This window comes from Acomys minous (genome assembly GCF_964271855.1).
Source record: "Acomys minous genome assembly, chromosome: 11".
NCBI classification, from domain to species: domain Eukaryota; kingdom Metazoa; phylum Chordata; class Mammalia; order Rodentia; family Muridae; genus Acomys; species Acomys minous.
This window is the reverse complement of record NC_140492.1, coordinates 2,264,818-2,277,500: the sequence shown is the minus strand read 5'-3', so window position 1 is coordinate 2,277,500 and position 12,683 is coordinate 2,264,818. Positions and strand designations below refer to the sequence as shown.

General features: G+C 50.4%; 1 long non-coding RNA gene across 1 annotated transcript in view; it reads left to right on the top strand.

Moving 5' to 3' along the window:
* LOC311608998 overlaps window positions 1-9,932 on the top strand; it is a 43,827-nt gene extending 33,895 nt beyond the window's left edge. The window contains exons 3-4 of the long non-coding RNA XR_014783221.1: window positions 9,388-9,544; window positions 9,755-9,932. This is a non-coding gene — a long non-coding RNA (uncharacterized lncRNA). The remainder of the gene's footprint in view (window positions 1-9,387; window positions 9,545-9,754) is intronic.
* Window positions 9,933-12,683: the final 2,751 nt, after the last annotated feature.

The window sequence follows — 12,683 nt, the reverse complement described above, 5'->3', positions numbered from 1 at the left end:
GAGGGTCCTAGAAACCTAAAGAAGAACATTATGATGGGCGGATCTGGGCCCAGGGGTCCTGCTCAAACTATGACACAAGCCGAGGAATATATGTGCAGAAAACATCAAACCCCTATCCAGATCTAGCCAATTGACAGGACATTCTCCATAGTTGAGCAGAAAGTAGGGACTGACTTTCACACAAACCCTGGTGCCCCATATTTGACCATGTCCCTTGGATGGGGAGGCCTGGTGGCACCCAGAGGAAGGATAGCAGCCTACCAAGAAGAGACTTGCTAGCCTATGACCATATTTGGGGGGGGGGAAGTCCCCTCGGTCATAGACATAGGGGAGGGGAGTAAGGGAAAGCGGGAGGGAGGGAGGAATGGGAGGATACAAGGGATGGGATAACTATTGAGATGTAAAATGAATGAATTAATTTAAAAAAAAAAGAAAAGGAAGGGGGCATGAGGAGAAGTAGAGAGGGGAGCAGGAGCGAAGGAAGGTGTGCATGAGAGAACAGGAAGGAGTTGCAAGGCAAAGCAGAGACCCTATGGCCGCAGCAACGCGTGAAGCCCAGGCCTCCCATCTATGTGGCCCATGAAGCCCCGGCCTCCCATCTATGTGGCCCTGTAGTCCCACGGCCCCACAGCCTCATGGCCTCACAACTCTGCAGCCCCACAGCTTATCAGAGGCTCTTATCCAAACCTCTACAAGCCCCCTCAGCCCCACAGCTGTCACGGTGCTGGCACCGCCAACCAGGGTAACATTTGACACGGTGCGTGACCTCCCACTAACTCTCATTCACTGCCCCTTTATCAGAGTGGCCTAGTGTTACCCTCTGCGATAAGCCGCTCTTGCTGTTTGCACAGAGCAGCTGTGGCACTAGGAGGGAACCTCCAGAGGGTCCCCGAGATCTCCGCCCTGCCAGTCCCAGCCAGCTGCGCACTTCTGCCCAAACTGTGTGTAACCTCACGCTCTCAGGAGGTGGACTGTGAAAGGCGGAGGGGAAGACTCAGTCCGTGCAGAGGTGGGGAACATTATGTTGGGGTGACATGATTCTGTAGCATGGCTGGTTTGGGGTTCCCCGTGTCCTGTGACTAATTGCTAACCCATGCTGTGTAAGTAAATGCCATAGACCCACGGACTTCCTAAGCTGGACTTTGGCTGAATGGCACATTGACATGTTGCTGTCGTGTTTGGGGAGAAGCGGGTGTTTGCATCTCCCCATGAAGAGCTTCGCACAGCATCGCTAAACATGTGTCCTGAAGACTCCTTCCCATAAATGAAATGACTATAACCTGACTTCAAAACTTTTCTAAGTGTTCTTCAAAGGCATGCCCACCCTCTCCAAGGCTGCGAGTCTCCTGCATCTCCTCAGGTCCCTTCTTCTCTGTCCCTGCCTCAGTTGTCCTGTAACCCTGCCCCCAAGCCCCTGCAGCTTCCTGCCTTGCTTGCTTGTGCGTCTTGGGTATCTGTCTGAGGATTAATGAGGTCTGTTATCACCACCTAGTGGCCAGCTCGGGCGAAGGGAGAACTCCGTGCAGAGCAGAGGTGGTCAGTGGTATTTCCTGGGCCTGCTGAAGAAGTACTGTCACTCATAAAAACACCACGAGGCTCAGAAGAGCCCTCCACAGTTGGAATTTGCAGTAGTGTGTGGAAGAACATGAAATCCTTGTGTGCAGGCTGACAAGCGAGCATTCGTGAAAATGTCCACCGAGCAGCGAGATCTGTTTCTCCCACAGGTTCTTGCCCTGGCCATGGATTCTGCCCACCCACCGCCCCACCTGTGCCTTTCGTGTGCAACCGCTCAGCGTCCTGGCCAGGCATTGCAGTTGGCTAAGGTGGGAGAATTAGAGTTCCCCCTTAGAGTTCTAGACATAGGACTTGAAGCGTGAAACTGGGAGACGGGGGTCATGGCATTTTGCACAATCTTGAAGACCTGAGTTTGGATCCCCAACACCCATATGAAAGCCAGATACAGCATTCTGCTCTTGTAATCCTAGCACTGGAGACAGAGGCAGGAGGATTCCCAGGACTTACTGCTATCCAGTTTAGACAGCACAAGTTTCACTGAGGGACCCTATTGTAAAGGAAAAAAAAAACCCCTTGTGTATTGTATGGATGTATCATCTGTCACCTAAAAACCTAAGGCCTATAGGAAAGGGTAGAATAGAAGGTGGGACATCTGGTAGGCAGGAAGGATTCTGGGGTAGAGTCAGGTAGGGGAGATTCACCGGGAAAATGTGAGGATGACTGATGCATGGTACCTGAGCAGAGGTAACCAACCATGCATCAGAATTTAGATTAGAATAAATGGGTTATTTTAGATATGAGCTGGTCAGAGAAGAGCTTAGCTATATGGCCTAGGTATTTGTAGATATATTTTGAGTCTCACGAGCCATTATTCTGGGAGCTTGGAGATGGGAAGAAAAACCACCACAATGCCGTATCTCAAAAAACAAGGTGGAGAATTATGGAGGAAGACTCCTGCTGTCAATGTCTGGCCCCTGCATGCACACATGTGCACGCACACACAAACATGCACACATGAGCACATAAACACAAGCACGCACATATACACACATACAGTCACAGTTAGGATAAAGACAACCTTTCCCTGTGAAAGTCTGAAAGACATAGGGCTTTTTTTTTTTTTTGGACAATGGTTATGTGAACAGAGGATAGCAAAAGCAGAGGAGGGATATTTGCCTCAAGACTTTGTGAACTGATCCCAGACTACAGACTATGGGGCCTTTGTTGTGGACGAGAATCACACTTGATATGCAGACACCTGTCATCTGAAGATACCCGTTTAAAAAATAGCTCTGAATATTTATCATTAACTATGTGTTTATGTATGTGCATCTCTGTGTGTGTGTGTGTGTGTGTGTGTGTGTGTGTGTGTGTGTGTGTGTGCAGTGTGTGCAGGTGCCATGGAGGCCAGAAGAGGGCACCAAATTCTCTGGAACTGGAGGTACAGCTACGTGTAAACCGCTGATGTGCGCGCTGGGAGCTGAACTCGGGTCCTCTGCAAGAGCAATGAAGGTTCTGAGCCACAGGTGACATTTGTCCACGACACAGCTGTGACGAGGACCTGTTGCCACCTGTCAGGCGGGCTAATGAGGCGAGGTGTTTGTCTTTGGACATCACTCTCCCCTCGGCTCCATACGACTTCTGTTGTTGTGATGTGTCATGATTCCAAACTGAGATGGCGAGTTGCTGCCTCAGCGTCTGGGGCTCTGGGCTCTGCCCTTGCAATGAACCTCTGAACTCCTAAGCCCGTGGCCCGTAAGCAAGCCAAGGTGTTTAAACCTGCACGGAGGAATTAAAAAACCACAGCTGCCATAGGAAATGCTAACAGTTCATAAACACTATTTAGTGTTAAGGACTTCATATGTTATCAGCCCTACGTAAAGGGAGCCAAAATAATTTCTTTTGTTCTGTGTAGGATCAAAAATTAAAACAAACAAACAAACATCACACAAGTCTCACAGTAGGGTGTCAGCATTTGGAAGCAACAGGGCCATGATCTTCTCTGTTAAGATAAAAGGATTGATGGCAGCTTCAGACGGGCGGGAAGAGGGCAGGTGTTTGTGCTGCGTCATCCAGCTCTGGAAGAGGATCCGAGTCCTACTCAGCGGGTAGACCAGAACTCCATCTCTAGGCCCTGACTACACAGAGCGTCACTGCTTTCCCCAGTGAACCCTGAGTCACTCTTCGCAACATATGCTGTTGGTCTTGGTCACTAGCAGTCGATCTAACTTGTGTGAAGGAAAGCCATGCGTACATGGCTTCACAGATCGTATTGTAAGCGAGTGCACAGTGAACCACCAGCTGGAGCACTCCACGGTGGAAGGAAAGGGTTGTTTGGGGGAAATTGAAAGATGCCATGATTACCTCTTGGAGGAAGAGAGAATAGTAGAAGTGGGGGAAAGCCTTTCAGGTCTTAAAGAGACACTCTGGGATGGGAGGGACCCTGCATAATGGAAGTTAGAGTGACAGTGAGGGAGGTTTGTGGGCCAGAGCTAGTGGGCGGGGCTTTGGTATGTGTTATAAGTCTGTGCTAATAGGGGACCAGATGCCCCATTGCCAGAGGCTCTTCTTGACAGACAAACCTGCGCACAGCTTTCTGCGCAACACTGAGCATCAGCTTTTGTTTATCTGCTAACAATCCTTCTGTTTACCTGGTCAGGGTGCAGCCTCACCTGAGCCCAGGTGGCAAGGTACAACACTGTCAGTGGCACTGCCACTCTGGGATTTGGGGGTGCGGGGGTGCACTTTGGACTTAACACTTTCCATTTAGAATGAGGATGAAGTCAGTAGCTGTGTTTTGAGTGAGAAATTAAGCTAATGAAAACTAAGCGAATACCAGGCATGTGTGGATGACAGAAGGCCCAAGTGGATAGAAGAGTGGCCTGCAAGTGTGACCTGGCCCCCATCCTCAGGCCCCCAACTGCTCTTGTGAGGCAGGCAAGGGATGGCTATGGGGACAGGGGAGGTGAGGGTTATATGCAGTTTCTCATCCTGGCTGCCATATCTCCTGAACCGACTAGACGTCAGCCAGGCTCATCATGTGTTGCTAGCCTTGGGCAACCAGCAAGCACTTCACTGAAAGCTGACGGCTTGACAGCCCTCCCCACCAAGGGAGATAATCCCCATACTGGAACCAACTATTTCCTGCCAGCCTTACGGTATGGGCACCTACAAATGAATGCTCTGCAGAACAGAGGCCTCTGTGCGATGGTCAATAGTGACTGTCAACTTGACAGGGCCAGTGTGACAAGCCTCAGGCATATCTGTGAGACGTTGTCTGGATTTGGTTTCAAGTGTGTGTGATGCCACAGGCTGAGGGACCACGTGAAGCAGGAAGCGAGGTGAGTGCCAGCACCCATCTCTCTCTCTGCTTCCTGACTGAAGGCAGCATGGCTGCCTGCTGGCTGCTCCTGCTGCTGTAACTTTGCTCACATGTGTGACCCCCACTCACCAACAAGCCCTTTCTCCCTTACGTGCTTTTGTCAAGGTATTTTATCAGCAAGGAGGTAAGTAACGAATACATGAAAAGAACAACAAGCAGGTCCTTCAAGCTCCGGTGACAGCTGCTGGGGTGACAGCCGCTGAGGTCGGGATGCCGTCCTCCAGGGTGCTCAGTGCATGGCTGAGAGTCTGAAGTCACCTCTGGGTGCTTTGTGACCAGCCGCCAGTGGTGGTCTGTCTGCAGGAGAAATGTCCCCAGAGGCTCATATATTTGTCCCCAGGGAGACAGTGAAACTTTTAAGAGGCACATGGAGGAAGTATGTCACCTGGGGGTGGGCTTGAAGTTTTATAGCCTAGCCCCGCTTCCTGTGTAGGGACAAAGTGTGATTAGCCGGCTTCCTGCTCCTGTGGCTTGTCTTCCCTGCTGTGTGGATCACATGCTCTCTGGAACTGGAAGTTGAAATAGCCCCATCTCTCCTTTAAGTCGCTTTTTGTCAGGGTATTTTTGTCACAGCAACAGAAGAGTAACTAATACAGTCAGCATGCACAGGTCTGGGAACCATCCTGGGGGTGTGATTGGCTGCTCTCGCTGTCACTCCTGATGACTGGCTAAGGGTTGTGCTTCCTGCCTATGGAACTTAAGCCCATGGAGATGCTGGGATCTGGGGAAGGGAGTGGGGTTCTACTGAGGTGACCGCCACCTGGTCCCTTTGGGCCTTTCCTGACAGTGACCAGCAGGCAAAGCAAGAGGCCCTGTCATGGGCAGTGGCTGTGAGCTCTCAGGGTCAGTGGGCCTGTAGTCATTGCTGTGTTCCCGAGGTGAGACTGGGTCCCCAGAGCTCGTCTGGGCATTCTTTCTGTGCTCCTGAGATTGGTGACAATGGCGATGGCACAATCACAGCAACTGTGACCCGATGAAAGCAAGAGAAGCGAAAGCCCAGACCTTCAGAGAGGGAGGCCTGTGCCTAGACCACCGTGACACCGAGGGGCACAAGGGACAACTGGAAGGAGTGGTCAGTATCTGGACCACTGTGAGCGCTGTATGGGGCACAAGGACATGGGGAACGGAGTGTTGAGGAGGGAGGCAGCCTGTTCCAGCCACAGGTGGCCTGCTTGCTGATGGTTCATTTTGTTTACTGTCTTGATTGGTTAAGAAATGCCCAGGGGAACAATAAAGCACCCCTCTGGGTGTGACGTCACTTTCACTTCTGTTTCCAGAGAAGACCAGAACCTCTGGGCTCTGACCTAATGTGTGCATTTGTCCCTCGGCAGATTGATAACAAAATGCCATCATTAGGAAGCAGGGCCTAATTGGAGAAAGCAGGTCAGGGGATGTGTCCTGGGGGTGTATGTCATTTGTTGCTATGGCCTCTTCCTGTATTCTCTTCTGTTGTGTGGACTTTTTCCTTTTCTCCTGGAGAGAAACAAGACACAAGCATCTGCTTACCCCAGGTAAGGAACCTACAGCAGACTAAAGTGATGACTGCATCAAAATCTAACCTGTCTGTTGTAGGGCCACTCAGACGCAGTTCCCAGCCTACTGAATTTTTATTTCATTTGGCTGGGACTACACTCAGGTGTTTGGAACCCACATGTAGCCCAGAGCATTTACACTTAGACCTTTGGAGAGCGCTGAGGCTGAATGTGTGAGCACCCCTCCTGCCTTTCAAGGGGAGAAGGTTCTAGAGCATCTTATGTACTTCCCAGGAGGCCTGAACGTTAAGCCCCACCATCTATGGCGGTTTCCTTGGCAACGCAGGCTCTTCTCTATTTTCTGCCTCATTATTAGTGGTTGCAGCTGTGGATCCGAGCTCATTTAGAAATAAGGACTTTGCAGAGTTGAGCTAGTGAGGGTGAGGCCGTGGGTACAGGAGGAAAGGCTGCCTGTTAATCCTGCCTACCTATGCCAGAGGAGGGAAGGCTGCCTGTTAATCGTATCTACCTGGTGCCCTGATATGAAGAGGGCAGGCAGATGTATGAGAAGCCGTAGGATTGCAGAGGCAGGGGCTGCAGTGAGGTGGCTACAAGTCAAGGTACAGGAAGTACGGTGGTTTCAATGGAAAACCATGTACACACTCAGGTATGTGAACACATGGCCCCCGTTTGCTGTTTTGGGAAGTTGTGGAGCTTTTAGGAGGGGGAGCCCCCACTGAGGGACTTATGTCGCTGGGAATGGGCATAGGGAGTTTACATCCGCACTCCCTTTCTGATTTGACCAGTGGTGGTTGCTCTCTCAGCTTCTGGCTCTGGCCATCTGCTGCCACGCCTCCCACCAAGGACTCTCCCCTCTGGAACCACAAGCCAAAACAAACCCTCTCTTCCACGAGTTGCTTTTATTCGCAGTGTTTATTCAAGCAACAACAAAAAAGCAACCAATACACCAAGTTTAGCGACTGCTTGTTAAAATGGTGGGGTCTGGAGTGGAGGAGTATTTCCAGGCATGGGTCTGAGGATATTTACAGGGAGGACTAGTTGAGGTGTGAAGGCCACCCTCAGACCAGGCAGCACCTTCCAGCCAGCAGCCGTAACCAAGAGACGTAACCCAGCGGTTTGAACAGAGAAAATGCATCCCGAGGAGGCTGCAAGTCAGAGATCCAGGTATGAGCAGCCTGGACCCGAACCTGCGGAGGAAGGGTTGTTCCCCACATCGTCGGACTTTTGGTAACCACGGACCTGCTTTATGATGTAGGATCTTTATTGTGGTCTCTGCTGGCCAGAGCCTGGCTTTTTTCTGGGGTCTCCCTACATGGTCTTGCCCCCTGTATCTCTGAGGCTTGCTCTGCTAACCTTGCCTGAACTCAGTCAGTGAGGAATGATTGTCCCCAAATAAGGAGACACCTGCAGGTGCTGGAGGTGAAGCCGCAGGCACGTGTGATTTGAGTTGTGGTTGAACTCACAATAGTTTCCTTGATGGGTGCTCCTACCTGAAGCCAAAGTAAATTCAGTTCTCCTCCTCAGAAACAAGAAGAGGCCCTCCGAAGCTAACAAAAACATCAGGGAGTTTTGTTTCCTCAGCAACTGGCAGCTCTGGTGCAAGTGCCTGTGGCCATAAAAGGACGCCATGCCTATGTCTCGGTGTACGTGCATGCGTGCGTGTGTACCCGTGCTGTGGCAGTCACCAGGTCATGCCGGAGGCAAGATTCTTCTGTAAAAATAGAAAATAAACTAGGCTAGGAGGTCCCAAAGGCAATCTGTGCTTCTCTCTCCTTTGTTTTCAAAACATACTTTGCCTCTGAGAGTCTAAGATTATTCTCAAGGCCAACTCTCTTTTTACTTTTCGCCAATTGTTCGTGTAAGGACTGTGTGGCTCTCGGCACAATTACCTAATATGGGGACGCCTGGCACAGGGCCTGGGGACCAGTAGAAGTCCTTACATGCAATATATTATTTTAGAAGACCTGGGACAAAACACCACTGTTGCTTGTGTGTTCTGTGGGGACACAAACACAAATACTTTCTCCCAAGGCACCAGTGATGAAGCAGATATGACCACACCGAGGTCCAGACTGTGGAGCAGATGAGGTTACTGTGCTTGTGGAGTGTGGGCACAGGGCTGTCCACACACAGGGTGGCCCCCAAGTGTCTCACAACCTGAAAGGCTCACCCAGCTGCACAGCTGGGGCCCTGTCATTCAACCTTCCTCAGTCTGTATGTTCTAGCAGCTGCTGAGACTGCAAGGTCATATGTGATTAGGGCAGAGCAGGTGTGTGTGTGTGTATAAGTGTGTGTGTGTGTGTGTGTGTGTGTGTGTGTGTTTTATATATGTGTGATTCTGTGTGTGTGAGTGTGTATGTATGTGTGTATTGTATATGGATGAGTCTGTGTGTGTGAGTATATGTGTGAATGTATATTTGTGTGTATGTGTGTGGTGTGTGTGAGTATGAGTATGTGTGTGGTGTATGTATATGTGTGTGGTGTGTGTATATGTGTGTGGTGTGTGTATATGTGAGTGTGGTGTGTGGGAGTATGAGTATGTGTGTGGTGTGTGTATGTGTGAATGTGTGTGGTGTGTGTACATGTGTGTGGTGTGTGTATATGTGTGTGGTGTGTGTATATGTGAGTGTGGTGTGTGAGTGTATGAGAATGTGTGGTGTGTATATGTGTGAGTGTATGTCTGTAGTATGTGAGTGTGTGAGTGTGAGTATGTGTGATGTGTGTGAGTATGTATTTGTGTATGTGTGAGTCTGTGTGTGTGAGCCTGTGTGGTGTGTGTGTGTGAATCTGTGTTGTGTGTGTGAATCTATGGTGTGTGTGTGTGTGGTGTGTGTGTGTGAGTGTGTGTGGTGTGTCTGTGTGTGGTGTGTGTGTGTGTGTGTGTGTGTGTGTGTGTGTGTGTGTGAGAGTATATGTGTGGTGCAGGAGGGAGTGGCTGAGAGCTCAGGTCAGTTTCTGATGCGGCTCTCCACCCTTCTCTGCTGGGAATGTCAACAGGTCCCACCAGCAGCCACAGCCACTCCTGCTGAAGATGTTAAAATCTGTTGTGTTTGGAGGACATGGCTCTGCAACATTCACAGATGCTTGTCAACTGCTCGGGTTGTCCTCATAGGCTTCTTGTCACCAGGAGGACAGTTGAGCTTTGTGGACTCAGGTACAGGTCTGGGAAGCCACCGGCACAACGCTGTGGTTCTGGTGTGATCTCATCCGGGGGCCCGTGTTTAGGGGTGTGGGGATGTGTGGGACACTAGGAGGACCTGGGGGAATTTCTCAGGTCAGTTAGGCCACATGCTATCGGGTGGGTGGTCTATCTGTTTTGAGATATTTCACTCACACAGCCTTTGGGCATACCCTGTGTTCATAGGGCCACGTGGGGGCCAGTCAGACCCTCGAGCCTTTCTGGATCAGAAGGACCCCCAACCCAAAGACCCAAGAGTTACAGGCTTGGCTATCAGCCTGTGCAGATACGGGGAGAGGTGGGAAGTCGGGCCTCTGGGAGGGACAGTCGGGCCCTAGCCCCTCCTCCTCCTCCTTCCTTTGTTTCTTGGCTTCTCTTTGGACAACGGGCCAACCCTATCTATCACACACTCCCAGCCATGACGCTCAGCCTGACTCCAGGCCGGAAGCCATTCGAGCCAAGCGACCATGGACAGAAACCTCCGGGCCAAGCCCGCTCCTCCTTTCAGTTGATTTCCTCAAGTGCTTATTCTTGCTGATAAGAAGCTAACACAAAGCTCCAGAACTGTGAGGGAACAACTCTCTTTCTAAACTTAGCCCGCCTCAAGACTTTCACTGTGGCAGCAACAAGAGGAGGAGAGGGAGAAAATACCTGGGATGTTGTCAACGCAGGCTGCATCTCCTCACAGGTGGAAAGACTGAACGTCTCCCACGGCCCCCAGGTTCTTCAGCTCTCCCCTGTTGGCAAGGGGCGGGTTCTAAGTCTTCTCTCCCTAGGGTCGACTGTGAGCCTTGACAGAGCATCCTGGCTCTGAAGGTGGTAGGCGAGGTCATAGTTGTCCCCCACGAGGCACATCCCCTGGGGTCCCCTTCCCTTTGAAGGAGATTGCTTGTGAGTATGGTGTCATCGCAGGACAGATGATAGAGTTCCACGGGTGTGAACGTAGTAGGTCCCCTGTTGAGCTGTATCCTCCCCAGCAGCTTTTCCTTTGAGTGAGATTGAATGTGGTGGCGTCACAGGACAGAAGAGGGATTGATGTGACGTGTGCCATTGGGAGTTTCTTTCCAGCTGGCAGCAGAACAGGAAGCTAGACGTGGGCATAGGAACAGGGCTTTCTATGTTGTTCCGGCTTTGAAGATGGAGAATAGAGACAAGCTCAGCCTGGATAAGATCTTATGGGACCCTGAGTAGAGAATCAAGCCATAGCAGCCTGGCCTTCTTCCCCCAGGACTGCAAGGCACTGACTAAGCCCTGCCACAGCCCACCACATCTGTAGTTTATCACCTGGCAACAGGAAACAGATAGAGGGACGTCACTGTGAAAGTCCATGGATTTCAAAAGTAATGGCCTTGAAAACCCTGCTGCCTTCCATTGAGGAAGCTGCACAACCCCATGGAAGTGCCCACAGGGACAGGAGTGCCAGGACCCTCAGCTCACCCTAACCAGGCTTCTTGGCTGCAGCCAGGCCAGCTGTGGTGCTTTGAATGAGACTGGTTCCCACAGGTGCATGTATTTGCATATTCCAGGGCCGTTTTCTAAAGGACTGAAGGCCAGAGACTCTGCAGGGAGCTCTAGACTGTCATCGCAGGATGGGGACTGCCTAGGCACCAGCTTCCTGGAGTGAGCCGCTCTGGGGCGGCGGGCGGCGGCCGTGTCTCAGCCTCTGGATGCAGTTGGCTGTTGCTGTACTACCCAACTCCTGTGTATGCCAGTTCAATAAAGCCCCAGACATATGTGTTCTGTTGGTCCACTCTAGAGAACTCTGCTTAGTGCACCTTCCTAGGCTACAGAACCACAGCGTGCTCTTTTCTGAAGCCACTAAGATCCGCGGTGGTGGAGTAGACTGAATTTTCTGCCGTTTGCCACCCACAATGCTGACTACGCTTCGGGTGACATGGTTGATGCTAAAGATGGAACATCTGTTAAGGACCAAGGTTCCCGAGAGAGGATGCAGCTTTTGCAATCCCAAAGCCACGTTGCCCTGGGCCACTGTCCTCTTAGGAGTGGACAGAAAGCATTTGGCCAACCCTTGGCTATTGGAGGATTTATGAGCCTGGTACTTAGGTATGCCACACTCAGAAAAAATAAATGGCAATAGTTCTGTCAAGGCGGCAATGGGATGAGCTATCTCAGACCACTTGGGTGGGTCTGAAACCGGGCCCGTGCTGAGGAGAACTAGCTGAGAACTAACTCTATCTGTGGTTTTAAAGCGAGCTGTGTTTTGACATATGGTTCTCATTAAAAGAGCCAGATGCAAAATAAAAGAGAAACAAAGGCCTTTTGTGGTTATTCTCATTCATCTCAGTATTATTTGCAGTTTTGGGAACCTGGGTCCAGCATAATGCTGAACCAGATGGGTGTTCCTATAGCTGCTGTGATATATTAATAGTGATATTGTGATCATAACGTAACACATTATTATGCACCATTAAAACAGTGTTCCTGAGTGGCTTTTAATGATATGGAACCATGGTTTTAATAGAACCTTAAATTAAAAAGGCTGTAAAATTGTATATTCAACCACCATATCCTTCAACACAGCATATGGAAATGTATAGCTGTTGAATTAAAATATTTCTGATAGTTAAGATATAGGCATAATTCAAGGCCTTAGAATAAACAATTTTTAAATAACTACTGGTACAGCTGTAAAACATAATGTTGCGTAGATGCGTAAAGACTCCTACAGAAGCTTATACATAACCGCTGGCTATGTGGGCATGCTAGTGGCCTAGGACTGCTGGCGGCGAACAGAAGTGTCAGCCGTAAGCCAGCAGTGACACGGTGGACAGTATCTGCTGGAGACCAGGCCATTTGCTAACACCACAGACTTCTCTAGTGATTCATGAAACAAAACAAAACAAAACCCCCACAACTTTAGGGCTGTGGCTCGGTTGGTAGAGTGCTTACTATCGTGCATGAAGCTTGTGCCCAAACCACACAGAGGCTGGGTGGGGAGATGGAGCAGCAAGGTCAGAAGTTCAAGGTCAAAGTTAGTTTGAGGCTAGCCTGGGCTACCGTATGAGACCCTGTCTAAGAAAACCAAACTAGTAAAGATAATGGCAGTGAACTACCTTTCAGAGCAGCTTTAGGTTCGCAGTCACAGTGAGCAGGG